This window comes from Hyla sarda, chromosome 2, assembly GCF_029499605.1.
Source record: "Hyla sarda isolate aHylSar1 chromosome 2, aHylSar1.hap1, whole genome shotgun sequence".
Lineage (NCBI taxonomy): Eukaryota > Metazoa > Chordata > Amphibia > Anura > Hylidae > Hyla > Hyla sarda.
In genome coordinates, this window is record NC_079190.1 from 390,896,913 (window position 1) to 390,914,454 (window position 17,542).

General features: G+C 39.6%; 1 long non-coding RNA gene across 1 annotated transcript; it reads right to left on the minus strand.

Moving 5' to 3' along the window:
• Nucleotides 1–7,837: 7,837 nt before the first annotated feature.
• Nucleotides 7,838–13,580, minus strand: LOC130357995 (uncharacterized). The gene is made up of 3 exons (XR_008889360.1): nucleotides 13,408–13,580; nucleotides 9,683–9,853; nucleotides 7,838–8,300 (listed from the first exon to the last, which is right to left on the minus strand). It is a non-coding gene; the product is annotated as an uncharacterized LOC130357995 (long non-coding RNA).
• Nucleotides 13,581–17,542: the final 3,962 nt, after the last annotated feature.

The following is a 17,542-nucleotide window of genomic DNA, read 5'->3' on the forward strand; positions in this document are numbered from 1 at the left end:
GGAAAGCAAATGTTTGAGGAAACATTGCAAGGGCAACATCAAATGAAAATATCATTAACTATTTGCAGGGGTTAAGTTAATCAAAAAAGGTAATCACTTTCACTGTAGCTGTAAAAACCATAACAAAATCTATTGGTAGACTAATGACAAACATATATTTGCAAACATAATGACTGGTGGACGACAATGTCAGCCTGATGTGCCGTTACTTGGCGCACAAGTTCATACATTAACGTCATGTACATAAACACAAGTAACAGAGCACAGCAGGTATCATGCACAGCAGGTTATGTCTGCTATCATCAGCCGTGGACCAATCCATAATGTAGAACAGCAGCAATTGATGATGACTAAAATAAAAAAAACATCATATGGTGTTAAAAATACATATCACATCACCAAAACAATAAAGAGGAAAGACAAAAAATAAAAGATAAAAATGTAATTACCTCGAGGTGATGAGCAGCCTTTCCTCTGCAGGGATGGCACTATGCATAATGGTATCCTCATATGTTAGCTCGGGACGAACAGGGTCCATCAAATTATCAAAAGCAAAAATGGTCAAACGACAAAACATTATAAATTTATGAGGGTACCTAAGGGTACAACAACAAAAAGGACAATAGGAAATTGGGACAAAATTACAACAATTCGAAACAATAAAAAATATAAGAAATTACATCTTCAAATCAGCATTCAAATTATAAAAACACCCCTTACTATCATGGGGCAGTATCAAGGGGTGAACCCACAATCTTTTTCTCCTAGCCCCCTAAAAAAAATAACAGGAAAACCCAAAAATTAAAAACAAAATTATAACAAGAAAAAAATAACGTGTAAGGAACGTTGAATAATCCTAAGAGCCAATTTTAAAAGTAAGCGTAAATTTGGCCTGCGTAGCCGAATATGGCAGCCACAGCAGGTAGCATGGTGATGCAACAAACAAGTTTGTGGTGTATGAATTAAGCAAGTGCAGCTAAAAGAGGCCCATTTTTCTTCCCAGGAGTTTCAACAACATTTTATTTAAAAAAGCGAAAAAGCCAAAATTCAGGGAAAGAAATTCAGATGAAAAATCCGCAACAGAAAATCCACAGCACATAGAAATGGCACATGTGTGGATTTTATGCATGAAAATACGCAGAAACAGGTCAGCAACATATTTCAAAGTATTTCAAGTGGAAAATTCGCTGCAAAATCCGCTCGTGTGAACGTACCCTTAGGCTGTTAGAGGGCTAAGAAGTTCAGCAGCAATTTTTTAAATGTACATGAAAAAAATAATAGATAAATAAATAATAATTATATATATACTTTTTCTGAATTAATTTCTGAAGTGGATTTGAGACCCCTATAAATCATCTGATTTTAAACTGCACATCTCAAAGAATTCAAAACAGGATTTATAAACGTTATTATCTTTTTTGGTGGTTCACAGGAATTAAAGAAAAGGGGAGGTTTGTGACCCTAGTGCAACCTGTCGTGAATTAGTGGAAAACTCACAGAAAATCCAGTGTGTACTTGGGGTCTTTTTCAAGGAACCATATTGGGTTTGCACAGTAGCTTTTTGTGTTGTTATATTCTGACACCCAAAACTTTATTTTTTTCTCCACAGCAATATATGAGTGCTTGTTTTTTGTGACGAGCTGTAGATTTCATCGGTATATTTTATTCCACCTTTTCGGAGGCAAGGTGACCAAAATCCTTAATTTTGCATTTTATATCTATACTATGTTCACTGTGTGGGATTAATCCTGTGCACTCAGCTTCAGGTATATCAATCATAGAGGATAATTACTTTCCCACCATGATAGATATGTGCATTCTAGAAGGAGTTAAAACGGTACTTTGACATAAGGTTAAAAAAAACCGAAACCGTCAACAATCCAGCAGAAAAGCGCAAACGTAGACAGAAACCACCCAAATAGAAGCCAAAATGACATTTCTCTGGTCTCTGTCAAGTAATTGGAGTCTATGGATATGCTTGCTGTTTGCACCAAAATTTTTCCCAAAGGCATAAAGCCAGGGCCGGCCTTAGGTGTTCAGGCGCCCTGTGCGAGCTAACCTTGTGGCGCTCCCCCCCCCCTAATTACCCCATAAACATACACAAAGAGGAAAAAAATCTTTGTAACAAATATTTTTTTTAAATATTTAATCATCACCAGTCCCCTGCCCCCCTTAATCAGATGCAGTATAGTTTCCCCACATTAGGTGCAGTATAGTTCTCGCACATTAGGTGCAGTATAGCTCCAGTCCCCTGCCCCCCTTAATCAGATGCAGTATAGTATCACCAGTCCCCTGCCCCCCTTAATCAGATGCAGTATAGTTCCCCCACATTAGGTGCAGTATAGTTCTCGCACATTAGGTGCAACATAGCTCCCCACATTAGGTGCAGTATAGTTCCCCCACATTAGGTGCAGTATAGTCCCCCACATTAGGTGCAGTATAGCTCTCCACATTAGGTGCAGTATAGTTCCCCCACATTAGGTGCAGTATAGTTCCGCCACATTAGGTGCGGTATAGTCCCCCCACATTAGGTACAGTATAGTTCCCCCACATTAGGTGCAGTATGGTTCCCCCACATTAGGTGCAGTATAGTTCGCCCACATTAGGTGCAGTATAGTTCCCCCCACATTAGGAGCAGTATAGTTCCCCACATTAGGAGCAGTATAGTTCCCCACATTAGGTGCCATATAGTTCCCCACATTAGATGCAGTATATCTCTCCACATTAGGTGCAGTATAGTTCCCCCACATTAGGTCGGCAGTATAGTTCCCCCACATTAGGTGCAGTATACCTCCCCACTTTAGATGCAGTATAGTTCCTCACATTAGGTGCAGTATAGTTCCCCACATTAGGTGCAGTATAGTTCTCCACATTAGGCGCAGTATAGCTCTCCACATTCGGTTGGCAGTACAGTTCCCCCACATTAGGTGCATATAGCTCTCCACATTAGGTGCAGTATAGTTCTCCACATTAGGTGCAGTATAGTTCCCCCACATTAGGTGCGGTATAGTACCCCCACATTAGGTACAGTATAGTTCCCCCACATTAGGTGCAGTATAGTTCCTCCACATTAGGTGCAGTATAGTTCGCCCACATTAGGTGCAGTATAGTTCCCCCCACATTAGGAGCAGTATAGTTCCCCACATTAGATGCAGTATAGTTCCCCACATTAGATGCAGTATAGTTCCCCACATTAGGTGCCATATAGTTCCCCACATTAGGTGCAGTATAGCTCTCCACATAAGGTGCAGTATAGTTCCCCCACATTAGGTGCAGTATACTTCCCCACATTAGATGCAGTATAGTTCCCCACATTAGGTGCCATATAGTTCCCCACATTAGATGCAGGATAGCTCTCCACATTAGGTTGGCAGTATAGCTCCCCCACATTAGGTGCAGTATAGTTCTCCACATTAGGTGCAGTATAGTTCCCCACATTAGGTGCAGTATAGTTCTCCACATTAGGTGCAGTATAGTTCCCCCACATTAGGTGTCATATAGTTCCCCACATTAGGTGCAGTATAGCTCCCCCACATTAGGTGCAGTATAGCTCCCCCACATTAGGTGCAGTATAGTTCCCCACATTAGGTGCAGTATAGCTCCCCACATTAGGTGCAGTATAGCCCCACATTAGGAAGAAGCAGGTTCCCCACATTAGGTAGTAGCAGGTTCCCCACATTAGATAGTAGCAGGTTCCCCAAATTCGGTAGCATTGTCGTTCCTCCATCCCCCAGCCCCCCCCCCCCCTGATTCACACACACAGACAGGCAAGCACACATGCACACACACAGACAGACAGACAACCACACATGCACACACACACACACACAGACAGACACCCACACATACACATAGACAACCTTACCTGACCTGCGCTGCGCTTCTCTTCTCTCCGGCGGCGGCCTGACGTCACTGACGTCCTGTGCGGGTCTGCGGAGGGACGTCACATGCGCAACGTCCCTCTTCAGACTCCGGCCGCCAGCCAACCGGAGACGCGGAGGAGGGCGGGGTAAGTGAAGCCTTCCAGTGTAATGAAGAAAACTGTGCCCTGAAGTGGAATGTGACCCTCCGCATAGGGACACAGTTGAGGGAGGGTAGTGGGAATGTAATGAGAGGGAGCGGCCCGCAAAGCAGAAAATTGTGTCCCTGTGCGGGGGGGGGGGTGGGGCACAGTTTTCTTCAATACACCGACATTAAACGCTGCTTTCCCGAAGCAGGGCTAAATCCCGGGCGTCGGGCAATACAAATTATATACACTTGGTGCTAGCTGTGTCGGCTGCCCAGCGCCCCTGTTGCTATGGCGCCCTGTGTGGCCGCACAGCTCGCACACCCCTAAGGCCGGCCCTGCATATAGCTAATTGACAATATAAACACATCCGTAAAATGTAGTCATGGTACAGTTCCCATGAATTTTACTCTACTAAGGCTTTGCTCCCTTTTTCATCAGCCCTCAGAAATGATTAAAATTATTTAATTAATTATTAAAATTGCCATATGTAATGCTAAGAAAAGGGAACATCTACATTTTCACCAGTGATCTTGGTGGATACACTGAAAATTCTAGGAAAAAAAGATGAAAAGGGGAAAAGTATTGATCTCACCCATGACATCTGTTGCCTCAATTCATCACTTTCACTTTCCCAATGACTTCAGTGAACACAATGTTTTCTGTTTGTCGTGAATGACCCCCTTCCCTATGATGATGAACATTCTGACATCCTTTGCAAACCAATTTATAATGACAAAGGCATACCTAAAAAGTAATTGCAGTAAATCTATCACATAGCAGGGGCAGCCCCTATTCATAGAACCAAAAATAGGTGGTGCTTAGTGGAAAAAAGTGCCTGGTCATTCAGGATGTGACTGCTTGGTTATGTTCTTGATCGTAGCAGTTTGGGTGGAACTAGCAAAGAAGGAGGCCAAGTTTTCTGTGCAGTACATTAGCTTCTGATGAGTGTTATACAATACTGTAGTTAGATTCCATATTTAAATTTGACATACTTTAGTGATATTTTTAAAGGGAAAGCTTTTTAAGCGTAACATGGTTATATTCTAGGTGTCTAACCTGAAGAATGAGAACAGTGACCAACACCAATTATCATGTTGTAAGTAAAACATGACAACTATACAACTTAAATACCATGCTTAGTCCCATAGAGTGTCTTACTAATACCAGCATTTCATGTGCACCAAATTCATGAGGAAGTTGACAGCACAGCAGTGCCCAACAGTAAACTCCTATTTCTTGATGTTAAAGGGTACCTCTCATCAAATAAACTTTTGATATATTTTAGATTAATGAATGTTGAATAACTGTCCAATAACATGTTAATGAAAAATATGCTTCTTTCTATTGTATTTTTCCCGATCAGTCCTGTCAGCAAGCATTTCTGACTCATGCTGGAGTCCTAAACACTCAGAGCTGCCAGCCTGCTTTGTTCACAGCCAAACAGGCTGTGAACAAAGCAGGCTGGCAGCTCTGAGTGTTCTCCTTTGTGAACAAAGCAGACAGGCAGGTCGTAGTGTTTAGGACTCCAGCATGAGTCTGAAATGCTTGCTGCCAGAACTGGTAGGGAGACCCCTAGTGGTTATTTCTTCAAAGTGGAAAATTAAATAGAAAGAAGCATATTTTTTAATAACATGCAAATGTAAAGTTATTCTGCATACATTAATCTATAATATATCAAAAGTTTTTTTTGATGAGAGGTACCCTTTAAAGGGAAACTGACAGCAGGGTCACTTGCACTAACCTGAACATACGGGTAGATAGTCCAGGTGACCTTGTTTCTAACGCTTCTTACCAGGTTAAAATCTGTGGACCTGTTCAGGAGAGTCATCTTGTTCCTATTATGGTAATTTATTTTTCTGCGTAAAGGAGGCAGGCTGCTACTGTATGTGTAATGTTTTTTTCCACCCGCAACAGCGATAACCCTGTCCCCTTCATAAATATTCATCCCTCTACCTCAGAATGTCTGTGAAGGGGCGGCGGTATCGCTGTAGAGGATGGGAGAAAGCATGACACATACAGCAGCAGCCTCCATTGTGTAAAAAAGATAATACCATATTGGCAACAAGACTAATATCTCCTGAACGACTGCACAAACTTTTGCTTGGAAAGAAACAATAGAACCCACTCTGTCTACCTATATGTTCAGGTTAGCATGGGTGTACCTGCTGTGAGTTTACCTTTAACATTTACAAATGTAAATGTATGTCCTTATGCGTTAGTACTTAACTTTAAAATTAAAGGAGTACTCCAACACTGGTTTTCTTTATCCTATTGTGCCCAGGCTGCAAAAAAACAAAAACCAACCTGAACTAATTGTCCTTCATTTCCCCATTGTGCTGCTATCGGTCTTCGGTCCTCTGGTCCGGTCTTCCTCCTGCTTCCCTGTGCACGGATCGTCACACTGCGTTAAGCGTATCGCCAGCCACAGCAATATCCCGAGCGCTGAGTGCAGTGTCCTGTAAGGAGCCTGGGCAGCAGGGAGAGGCGGAGCCTAGGCTCCTTACATGACACTGCGCTCAGCCTATTTCCTGCCGAGGCGGGACATCGCTGTGGCTGGCGATACGCTGACCGTAGTGTGACGATCCGTGCACACGGAAGCAGGAAGAACACCAGACCGGAGGACCGAAGACTGATTGCAGCACAACGGTGGAGCAATGGGATGAATTAAGGTTTGTTTTTTTTGCAGCCCGAGCACGATAAAATGAAGAAAATAAGTGTTGGAGTACTCCTTTAATAAAAAGCAACTGAAAAGTTACATATAAGCAAAAGTGGTACCTATAAAAACTACAGATCACAGCGCAAAAAATTTGCCCTCATACAGCCCGTATATGGAAAATGAGAAAGTTATAGGTGGTCAAAATACAGTGAAACATACAAATTTTCTTTAAAAGTTTTAGATTTTTTTAAAGCAGTACAATAATAGAAAAGCGTGTAACCATGGATATCATTTTAATCAATTGACCCACAGAATAAAAAAAAAAAGTAATTTTTACCATAAAGTGAACAGCGTAAAAATGAAATCTTTCAAAATTTGCTAAATTTGCGATTTTCTTTTCTATTTCCCCACACACATAATATTTTTTTGGTTGCGTCATACTTTTTACGGTAAAATGAGTGATGTTATTACAAAGGACAATTGGTCGCACAAACAACAAGCCCTTATATGGGTCTGTGGAAGGATTTTTAGACGGCAAAGAGGAAAAACAAAAATGCAAAAATAAAATTGGCCTGGCCCTTAAAGGGGTACTCCAGTGGAAAACATTTTTTTTAACTCAACTGGTGCCAAAAAGTTAAACAGATTTGTAAATGACTTCTTTAAAAAAAAATCTTAATCTGTCCAGTACTTATTAGCTGCTGAATACTACAGAGGAAATTCTTTTCTTTTTGGATTTCTTTTCTGTCTGTCCACAGTGGTCTCTGCTGACACCTCAGTCCATTTTAGGAACTGTCCAGAGCAGCATATGTTTGCTATGGGGATTTTCTCCTGCTCTGGACAGGTCCTGATAAGAACAGAGGTGTCAGACGGAAAGGAAATCCAAAAAGAAAAGAATTTCCTCTGTAGAATTCAGCAGCTAATAAGTACTGGAAGGATTAAGATTTTTAATAGAAGTAATTTACAAATCTATTATTAAACAGTAACCAACCCCTCAAGACTAGTATCAGTTGCCTGATACATAGATGAATAATTGTAATGAGATGAATAATTGTAATGAGAAACTGGATCGTGCTTCAATCATAAGATACAAATCATTAAAAATCTTTTTTATTTAAAATATATTATAAATTAAATGCAATTTGACCTCGCAGCACAGGGCTCTTGTGCTGAAGAAAGAAGTATAAAGCATAAATTATATAAGAACATATATCTAACACAGGTAGATTAAAATGAAATTGATGTAACTTTCAATAATCTGGCAATTGATAGTCCAGAAATAATCTAAAGTCCCGCAAATAGTATGGGATTCCGATATGGCAAATGTAAGATGGATAGTTAGAATATAGTTACCACCCTTGTGTGTGTTTAAACAAACGTCACCTGAGGATAGATGGTGAGGTCCGCAAGTATTGGATGGGATAAGACGCTGGCATGCGTCACCACGGCGGTCTGCCTGCCACAGACAGGATTGAATTGAAGCCGCTCCCAAGATCTTTCGCAGTGGATGGTATCAAGCGATGTATTAGTGCAGACCTCGTGGTATCCTTATGGCATGTGATGTCTCAGAGGCTTGGCAATGCTACCTGGAAGCTGGATTTGGATAGTGCTGCTGGTTTGGCAAAGAACTTTAAAAGGCTGGATCGGAATGATCAGGTAGATACGTTATGGATAGGTAACAGTGGTATAAAAATAGCTTGAATGTACCTAGACGCGTTTCAGGGCTCTTATTTGTCAAACACGGCCCTTTCTTCAGTAGGTAGGTACAGCTGTCACGCCCCCTCCCATAGACTTGCATCGAGGGGGCGGGTGTGACGTCACACAGGGGCGGAGGCGTGACGTCACAATCTTCCGTTCTCGTGGTCGGGATGGTATTAGCCTGAGGGCCTCCAGCGGTTCAGGAAGCCATTACAGGTGGGTGCCGCATGGTAGAATGCCGGGTCCCCAGCGGCGGGACCCCCGCCATCAGACATCTTATCCCCTATCCTTTGGAAAGGGGATAAGATGTCTAGGGGTGGAGTACCCCTTTAAGTTTTTTACAAAGGGGACTTTTAACAGCGATCTTTAGAATGCCCATATAATAGGTTGCACTAGTATTAAAGTGCAGTTTATTTTGCCCTTCAGCATTATTTTAACAGGCTATGTGTTATTATGGCTATAGTCTTTTTATATATGTTTTTTTATTATTATTATAATTATTATTTTTATATTTATGTATTTGGAGCAAAAAAAACTAATTATTGATTTTTCTTTACAGTACAGTTATGTCCTAAATCTGCAATCAGTCAAAAGTTAACTTGTAAACTATTCGGTAAGTTGAGTCTATTCTATTAAATATTGATAAAGGGATTCCTACAAATAAAAAACAGAGATTAGGGATCATAAATGTTCCTAATCTCTGTACCTGAGGCATGGTTGTGTTATATAAGAAGCTGTCTATAGACAATATACTTAAAGGACAACTGTAGTGGTACACTTTCATATATGCCCGTGCCCGGGCCTCAAAAATAAACAAAATAAACTCATACATACCTTCCTATGAGCCCCCGTTGGTCCGCAACAGGCATCATGGTCCGGCAGTGCTGACGTCATTCCACTTCCTGGGGACGGGGACGCCGCAGAGCCGTCGGCGTGTCCTGCCCCGGTCGGTGATAGGCTGAGCCCACTGTCATGTAAGGAGCTCTGGCGGGCCTCTTACATGACAGTGGGCTCAGCCTATCACCGACCGGGGCGGGACATCGCTACGGCCGGTGATACGCCGACGGCTCTGGGGCGTCCCCAGGAAGTGGAATGACGTCAGCACTGCCGGACCGTGAGGCCTGTGCCGGACCAACGGGGGCTCGTAGGAAGGAATGTATGAGTTTATTTTGTTTATTTTTGAGGCCCGGCCACGGGCATTTATAAAAGTGTACCACTACAGTTGTCCTTTAATGTATAAGGTAGAGACTATGACATCTCTGCAGGTCTAGATATTACATCTAGCCTGATTGTTATCAGTAATTAATATAATTATTAATTACCTGTATCGTGCATCCTTTCTTGCAACTGACGGAAGTATAGGTCACGTTTCCCTTCTCACCTGGCATCAGTCACCTCTAAAGAGGCCTTTGGAAAATGAAAGATGCAATCTGATTGGTTGCTATGGGCAACTGCACCACTCTTCCTCTGCACAGGTTTTGATAAATCTCCCCCTATGAAACAACATAAGGAAAAGGAAAGAAAAAAAACAAACAAACAGATGAAACACATTGGGATCTAGATGATAGCGATTTTTATTTCTATTGTAGTGCAGTGCATTATGACTCCCAGGATGATGTTGGCAGAGACCATTGACAAGTTTTTGTGGGTTTAGTTTTTGCAATGTTTGGGGTATGTGTTAATTTTTATTTATTTATTTATACATTTTATGGGTAATATATGTTTTATTACTTTTTGGGGAAGGGGGCAGGAGCAAAATATTTTATAAATTATCCACATTTTTTGTTTTTCAAAGCATTTCTGCCTCTCTATTGTTTTTTTGTGGTGGGGCGTCATTACACCATTTTATTACACTTTTACTTTATGTTTTTTTTTTTCACCCATATTCCCAAAAGAGGGCAAACTTTTACCAGTGATCTCATTGTTCATATAAAACACTGCACTACTGGTGTAATGTAGTGTATTATTCCTTTCAGCATTATTCTGAAAGGCAGTTTATGGTTATGGCTATCATGAGGGGTTTTTATAAGAATAAAAAGGTTTTTTGAGCATTTTTATATATCTTATCTTTTTTCTTTATTTTATATTTCATACCAAATATGTTTTTAAAGGGATATTTTTGTAGAGGTGGGTTTTAGTATTTTGTTTTTTATATTATTTTTATTTTATTACCTTGATTTTTCTTTTTAGTTTTTAAAGGAAATCTGTCACCAGTGTCAACTGCTCTAACCTGTCGGTACCGACAGATATTGCAGGTGACACTGATGGCAACGGTTCTTACCTTGTCCCGTTCCGTGGCGGAGATCTCCATTAATCTTCTCCTTTAAGCTTTCGCTCCGGCCAGCATGGACACGGGCAGAGCTTAGTGACATCACCGCTGCTGTTCTCTAGCAGCGGGACCCCGCAGGGAGCAGCAGCGGTGACATCACTAAGCTCCGCCTATGCCCCAAGCAGCTGCTGCTCTCTGCTGTCTCTCGCAGCAGCGGTGACGTTACTAAGCTCCGCTGGTGCCCCAAGCCGGGCCCGGAGCTGAAGCTAAATGGAGAAGATTGCCAGAGATCCCTGCCACGGAAGAGGACAAGGTAAGTACCATTGTCATCAGTGTCACCTTCACTATCTGTCGGTACCAAGAGGTTAGTGCAGGTGACACTGAAGTGATTTTCTCCTAGCAACCAATCATAGTTCAGCTTTCACTTTACCACAGCTTGTTAGCTGAGCTTTGACTGGTTGCTGTGGAAAAATCTCTCAACTTTTTCTCTCACACAGTTTGATAAATCTGGGTCAATGTTTGGTTACACTATTGTCAGGGGTTTTATTGTGGGTTTTAGTTTCTTTTTTTCTTTTCTTGTATGTTTTTTAAGGTTTCTCTGTTTAATAAATTTTTTTAACTTGTTCTTTTTGTTCTTTTTTAACTCCTTAACAACGCAGGACGTATATTTAAGTCCTCCGCCGGCTCCCGCGATATGCCGCGGGGTCACGCGGCGTCCCCGCATCATATCGGGTCGTTCCCAGCGGCTATCAACGGCCAGGACCCGCGGCTAATACAGGACATCACTGTTCTCGGTGATGCCCTGTATTAACCCTTCAGACGCGGCGATCAAAGCTGACTGCCGCGTCTGAAGTGAAAGTATCCCGGCTGCTCAGTCGGGCTGTTCTGGACCGCTGCGGTGAAATTGCGGCATCCCGAACAGCTTACAGGACACCAAGAGGGCCCTTACCTGTCTCCTCGGTGTCCGATCGACGAGTGACTGCTCCGTGCCTGAGATCCAGGCAGGAGCAGTCAAGCGCCGATAACACTGATCACAGGCATGTCAATATACGCCAGTGATTAGCATGAGAGATCAGTGTGTGCAGTGTTATAGGTCCCTATGGGACCTATAACACTGCAAAAAAAAAGAGTAAAAATAAGTGTTAATAAAGGTCATTTAACCCCTTCCCTAATAAAAGTTTGAATCACCCCATTTTCCCATAAAAAAAATAAAACAGTGTAAATAAAAAAAAAACATATGTGGTATCGTCGCATGCGTAAATGTTCGAACTATAAAAATATATAATTAATAAATTGCACGATCAATGGAGTACGCGCAAAAAAGTCCAAAAAAGCGTATTTTTGGTCACTTTTTATACCATTAAAAAATGAATAAAAAGTGATCAAAAAGTCCGATCAATACAAAAATCATACCAATAAAAACTTCAGATCACGGCGCAAAAAAAATGAGTCCTCATACCACCCTGTACGTGGAAAAATAAAAAAGTTATAGAGGTCAGAAGATGACATTGTTAAACGTATAAATTTTCCTGCATGTAGTTATGATTTTTTCCAGAAGTACGACAAAATCAAACCTATATGAGTAGGGTATCATTTTAACCATATGGACCTACAGAATAATGATAAGGTGTCATTTTTACCGATATATGCACTGGGTAGAAACGGAAGCCCCCAAAAGTTACAAAATGGCATTTTTTCTTCAATTTTGTCGCACAATGATTTTTTTTTCTGTTTCGGCGTGAATTTTTGGGTAAAATTACTAATGTTACTGCAAAGTAGAATTGGTGACGCAAAAAATAAGCCATAATATGGATTTTTAGGTGGAAAATTGAGTCCTTAAGGGGTTAACTAATACCATGAGAGGGCTTTCACCAGTTATCTTCTGATCATCCATATAATACATTGCACTAATATTATAGTGCAGTGTCTTATGGCTGTCATCATTATGTTGACAACCAGTGTTTAATTATGGCTAATGTCTGGGGAGGATTGGGTTATTTTTTTTAAATGTTTTGGGTTATATTAAAAAAATTTTTTTTTATATAAACATATTTATTTTTGTAGGGGTTGTGTTGGGGGTGAATTATTTTATAAATTGTTAATGTTTTACTTTCTTTCGATAGGATCTGTGCAGATTACATTGTCATCTATGGGGACGGTAATGTACGCTTGGAACCTCCGGCAATAGTTGTTCCGGCTTAAAATTCCTCAGTGTGTACCTAGCCTTTAAGTTTTTTTTTTTATAAAGGGGACTTTTAACAGCGATCTTTAGATTGCTCATATAGTAGGTTGCACTACTGTTAAAGTGCAGTTTATTATGCCCTTCAGCATTATTTTAACAGGCTATGTGTTTTTATGGCTATAGTCTTTTTTATAAATATATATTTTTTTATTATTATAATTATTATTATTTTTATATTTATATATTTGGAGCAAAAAAAAACTAATTATTGATTTTTCTTTACAGTACAGTTATCTCCTAAATCTGCAATCAGTCTGTCTAAAGTAAACTTGTAAACTATTCGGTAAATTGAGTCTATTCTATTAAATATTGATAAAGGGATTCCTACAAATAAAAAACAGAGATTAGGGATGATAAATGTTCCTAATCTCTGTACCTGAGACATGGTTGTGTTATATAAGAAGCTGTCTATAGACGATATACTTATTAGCAACACATATATCTTCATGTATAAGGTAGAGATTATGACATCTCTGCAGGTCTAGATATTACATCTAGCCTGAATGTTATCAGTAATTAATATAAATATTAATTACCTGTATTGTGCATCCTTTCTTAAAGCTGACGGCATTATAGGTCACGTTCCCCTTCTCATCTGGCATCAGTAACCTGCAAAAAGACACAGGTATGATAACATGTTCCTGATACATGCTACAGACGCTAATATATATAACACTCTAGGGCCAGAACTACTTATCTCAGGGATTATGAAACCACATAAGGAAAAGGAAAAAAACAAAGAGATGGAACAAATTGGGACCTAGATGATAGGGACATTTATTTCTATAGTAGTGCAGTGCATTATGACTCCAAGGAGGATGTTGACAGAGACCATTGACAGGTTTTTGTGGGTTTAGTTTTTGCAATGTTTGGGGTATGTGTTAATTTTTATTTATTTATTCATAAATTTCATGGGTAATATATGTTTTTTTATTCTTTGGGGAAGGGGGCAGGAGCAAAATATTTTATAAATTATCCACGTTTTTAGTTTTACAAAGCATTTCTGCCTTTCTATTGTTATTTTTTTCTGGGGGGGGGGGTGTCTTAACACCATTTTATTACACTTTTACTTTATTGTTTTTTTATTTCACCCATATTCCCAAAAGAGGGCAACCTTTTACCAGTGATCTGATTGTTCGTATAAAACACTGCACTACTGCTGTGGTGTAGTGTATTATTCTTTTCAGCATTATTCTGAAAGGCAGTTTATGGTTATGGCTATCAAGAAGGGCTTTTATAGGATTATAAATTTTTTTTGAGCATTTTTATATATTTTATCTTTTTTCTTTATTTTATATTTCATACCAAATATGTTTTAAAAGGGATATGTTTGTAGAGGCGTGTTTTAATATATATTTTTTTATATTATTATTATTTTTATTTTATTACCTTAATTTTTTCTTTTTAGTTTTTAAAGGAAATCTGTCACCAGTGTACCCTGCTTTAATCTGTCGGTACCGACAGATATTGCAGGTGACACTGATGGCAATGGTACTTAACTTGTCCCGTTTCGTGGCGGGGATCTCCGTTAATCTTCTCCTTTATGCTTTAGCTCCGGCCGTCACGGGCGGAGCTTAGTGACGTCACCGCTGCTGTTCTCTAGCAGCGGGTCCCCGCAGGGAGCAGCAGCGGTGACGTCACTAGGCTCCGCCCATGCCCCCAGCCGCTGCTGCTCTCTGCTGTCTCTCAAAGCAGTGGTGACGTTACTAAGCTCTGCCGGGTCCCCAAGCCGGGCCCGGAGCTGAAGCTTAACGGAGAAGATTACCAGGGATCCCTGCCAAGGAACAGGACAAGGTAAGTACCATTGTCATCAGTGTCACCTTCACTATCTGTCAGTATCAAGAGGTTAGTGCAGGTGACACTGGAGTGATTTTCTCCTAGCAACCAATCATAGTTCAGCTTTCACATTACCACAGCTCAATAGCTGAGCTTTGACTGGTTGCTGTGGAAAAATCTCTCAACTTTTTCTCTCACACAGTTTGATAAATCTGGGTCAATGTTTGGTTACACTATTGTCAGGGGTTTTATTTTGGGTTTTAGTTTCTTTTTCTTTTTTTATTGTATGTTTTTTAAGGTTTCTCTGTTTAATAATTTTTTTAACTTGTTTTTTTTTGTTCTTTTTTAACTAATACCATGAGAGGGCTTTCACCAGTTATCTTCTGATCGCCCATATAATATATTGCACTAATATTACAGTGCAGTGTATTATGGCTGTCAGCATGATGTTGACAACCAGTGTTTAATTATGGCTAATGTCAGGGGAGGATTGCGTTATTTTTTTAATTTTTGGGGGGTTAGATTTACATTTTTTTTCTTTTTTATATAAACATATTTATTTTTGTAGGGGTTGTGTTGGGGGTGAATTATTTTATAAATTGTTAATTTTTAACTTTCTTTAGATAGGATCTGTGCAGCTTACATTGCCATCTATGGGGGCGGTAATGTACGCTTGGAACCTCCGGCAATAGTTGTTCCAGCTGAAAATTCCTCAGTGTGTGCCTAGCCTTTAAGTTTTTTTTATAAAGGGGACTTTTAACAGCGATCTTTAGATTGCTCACATAGTAGGTTGCACTAGTATTAAAGTGCAGTTTATTATCCCCTTCAGCATTATTTTAACAGGCTATGTGTTATTTTGGCTATAGTCTTTTTTTTATAAATATATATAATTTATTATTATTATTATTATTATTTTTATATTTATATATTTGGAGCAATAAAAAAACTAATTATTGATTTTTCTTTACAGTACAGTTATCTCCTAAATCTGCAATGTCTGTCTAAAGTAAACTTGTAAACTATTCGGTAAATTGAGTCTATTCTATTAAATATTGATAAAGGGATTCCTACAAATAAAAAACAGAGATTAGGGATCATAAATGTTCCTAACCTCTGTACCTGAGACATGGTTGTGTTATATATGAAGCTGTCTATAGACGATATACTTATTAACAACACATATATCTACATGTATAAGGAAGAGATTATGACATCTCTGCAGGTCTAGATATTACATCTAGCCTGATTGTTATCATTAATTAATATAAATATCAATTACCTGTATCGTGCATCCTTTTTTGCAGCTGACGGAAGTATAGGTCCTGTTCCCCTTCTCACCTGGCATCAGTCACCTGTAAAAAGACACAGGTATGATAACATGTTCCCGATACATGCTACAGACGCTAATATATATAACACTCTAGGGCCAGAACTACTTATCTCAGGGATTATGAAACCACATAAGGAAAAAACGAACAGATGGAACAAATTGGGATCTAGATGATGGGGATTTTTATTTCTATAGTAGTGCAGTGCATTATGACTCCCAGGAGGATGTTGACAGAGACCATTGACAGTTTTTTGTGGGTTTAGTTTTTGCAATGTTTGGGGTATGTGTTAATTTTTATTTATTTATTCATAAATTTTATGGTTCATATATGTTTTTTTATTTTTTGTAGAAGGGGGCAGGAGCAAAATATTTTATAAATTATCCACGTTTTTAGTTTTTCAAAGCATTTCTGCCTTTCTATTGTTTTTTTCTGGGAGGGGGGGGTCTAAACACCATTTTATTACACTTTTACTTCATGGGTTTTTTCTTTCACCCATATTTCCAAAAGAGGGCAACCTTTTACCAATGATCTGATTGTTCGTATAAAACACTGCACTACTGTTGTAGTGTAGTGTATTATTCTTTTCAGCATTATTCTGAAAGGCAGTTTATGGTTATGGCTATCATGAAGGGCTTTTATAGGATTATAAAGTTTTTTTGAGCATTTTTTATATATGTTATCTTTTTTCTTTATTTTATATTTCATACCAAATATGTTTTTAAAGGGATATTTTTGTAGAGGTGGGTTTTAATAAATTTTTTTTAATATTATTTTTATTTTATTACCTTGATTTTTTCTTTTTAGTTTTTAAAGGAAATCTGTCACCAGTGTCAACTGCTCTAACCTGTCGGTACCGACAGATATTGCAGGTGACACTGATGGCAATGGTACTTACCTTGTTCCGTTCCGTGGCGGGGATCTCCGTTAATCTTCTCCTTTATGCTTTAGCTCCGGCCGGCATGGGCACGGGCGGAGCTTAGTGACATCACCGCTGCTGTTCTCTAGCAGCGGGACCCCGCAGGGAGCAGCACCGGTGACATCACTAAGCTCTGCCCATACCCCAAGCCGCTGCTGCTCTCTGCTGTCTCTTTCAGCAGCGGTGACGTTACTAAGCTCCGCCGGTGCCCCAAGCCGGGCCCAGAGTTGAAGCTTAACGGAGAAGATTACCAAAGATCCCTGCCACGGAAGAGGACAAGGTAAGTACCATTGTCATCAGTGTCACCTTCACTATCTGTCGGTACCAAGAGGTTAGTGCAGGTGACACTGGAGTGATTTTCTCCTAGCAACCAATCATAGTTCAGCTTTCACTTTACCACAGCTCAATAGCTGAGCTTTGACTGGTTGCTGTGGAAAAATCTCTCAACTTTTTCTCTCACACAGTTTGATAAATCTGGGTCAATGTTTGGTTACACTATTGTCAGGGGTTTTATTGTGGGTTTTAGTTTCTTTTTCTTTTTTTCTTGTATGTTTTTTAAGGTTTCTCTGTTTAATAATTTTTTTTAACTTGTTGTTTTTTTTTTTTTTTTTTTATTACTAACACCATGAGAGGGCTTTCACCAGTTAT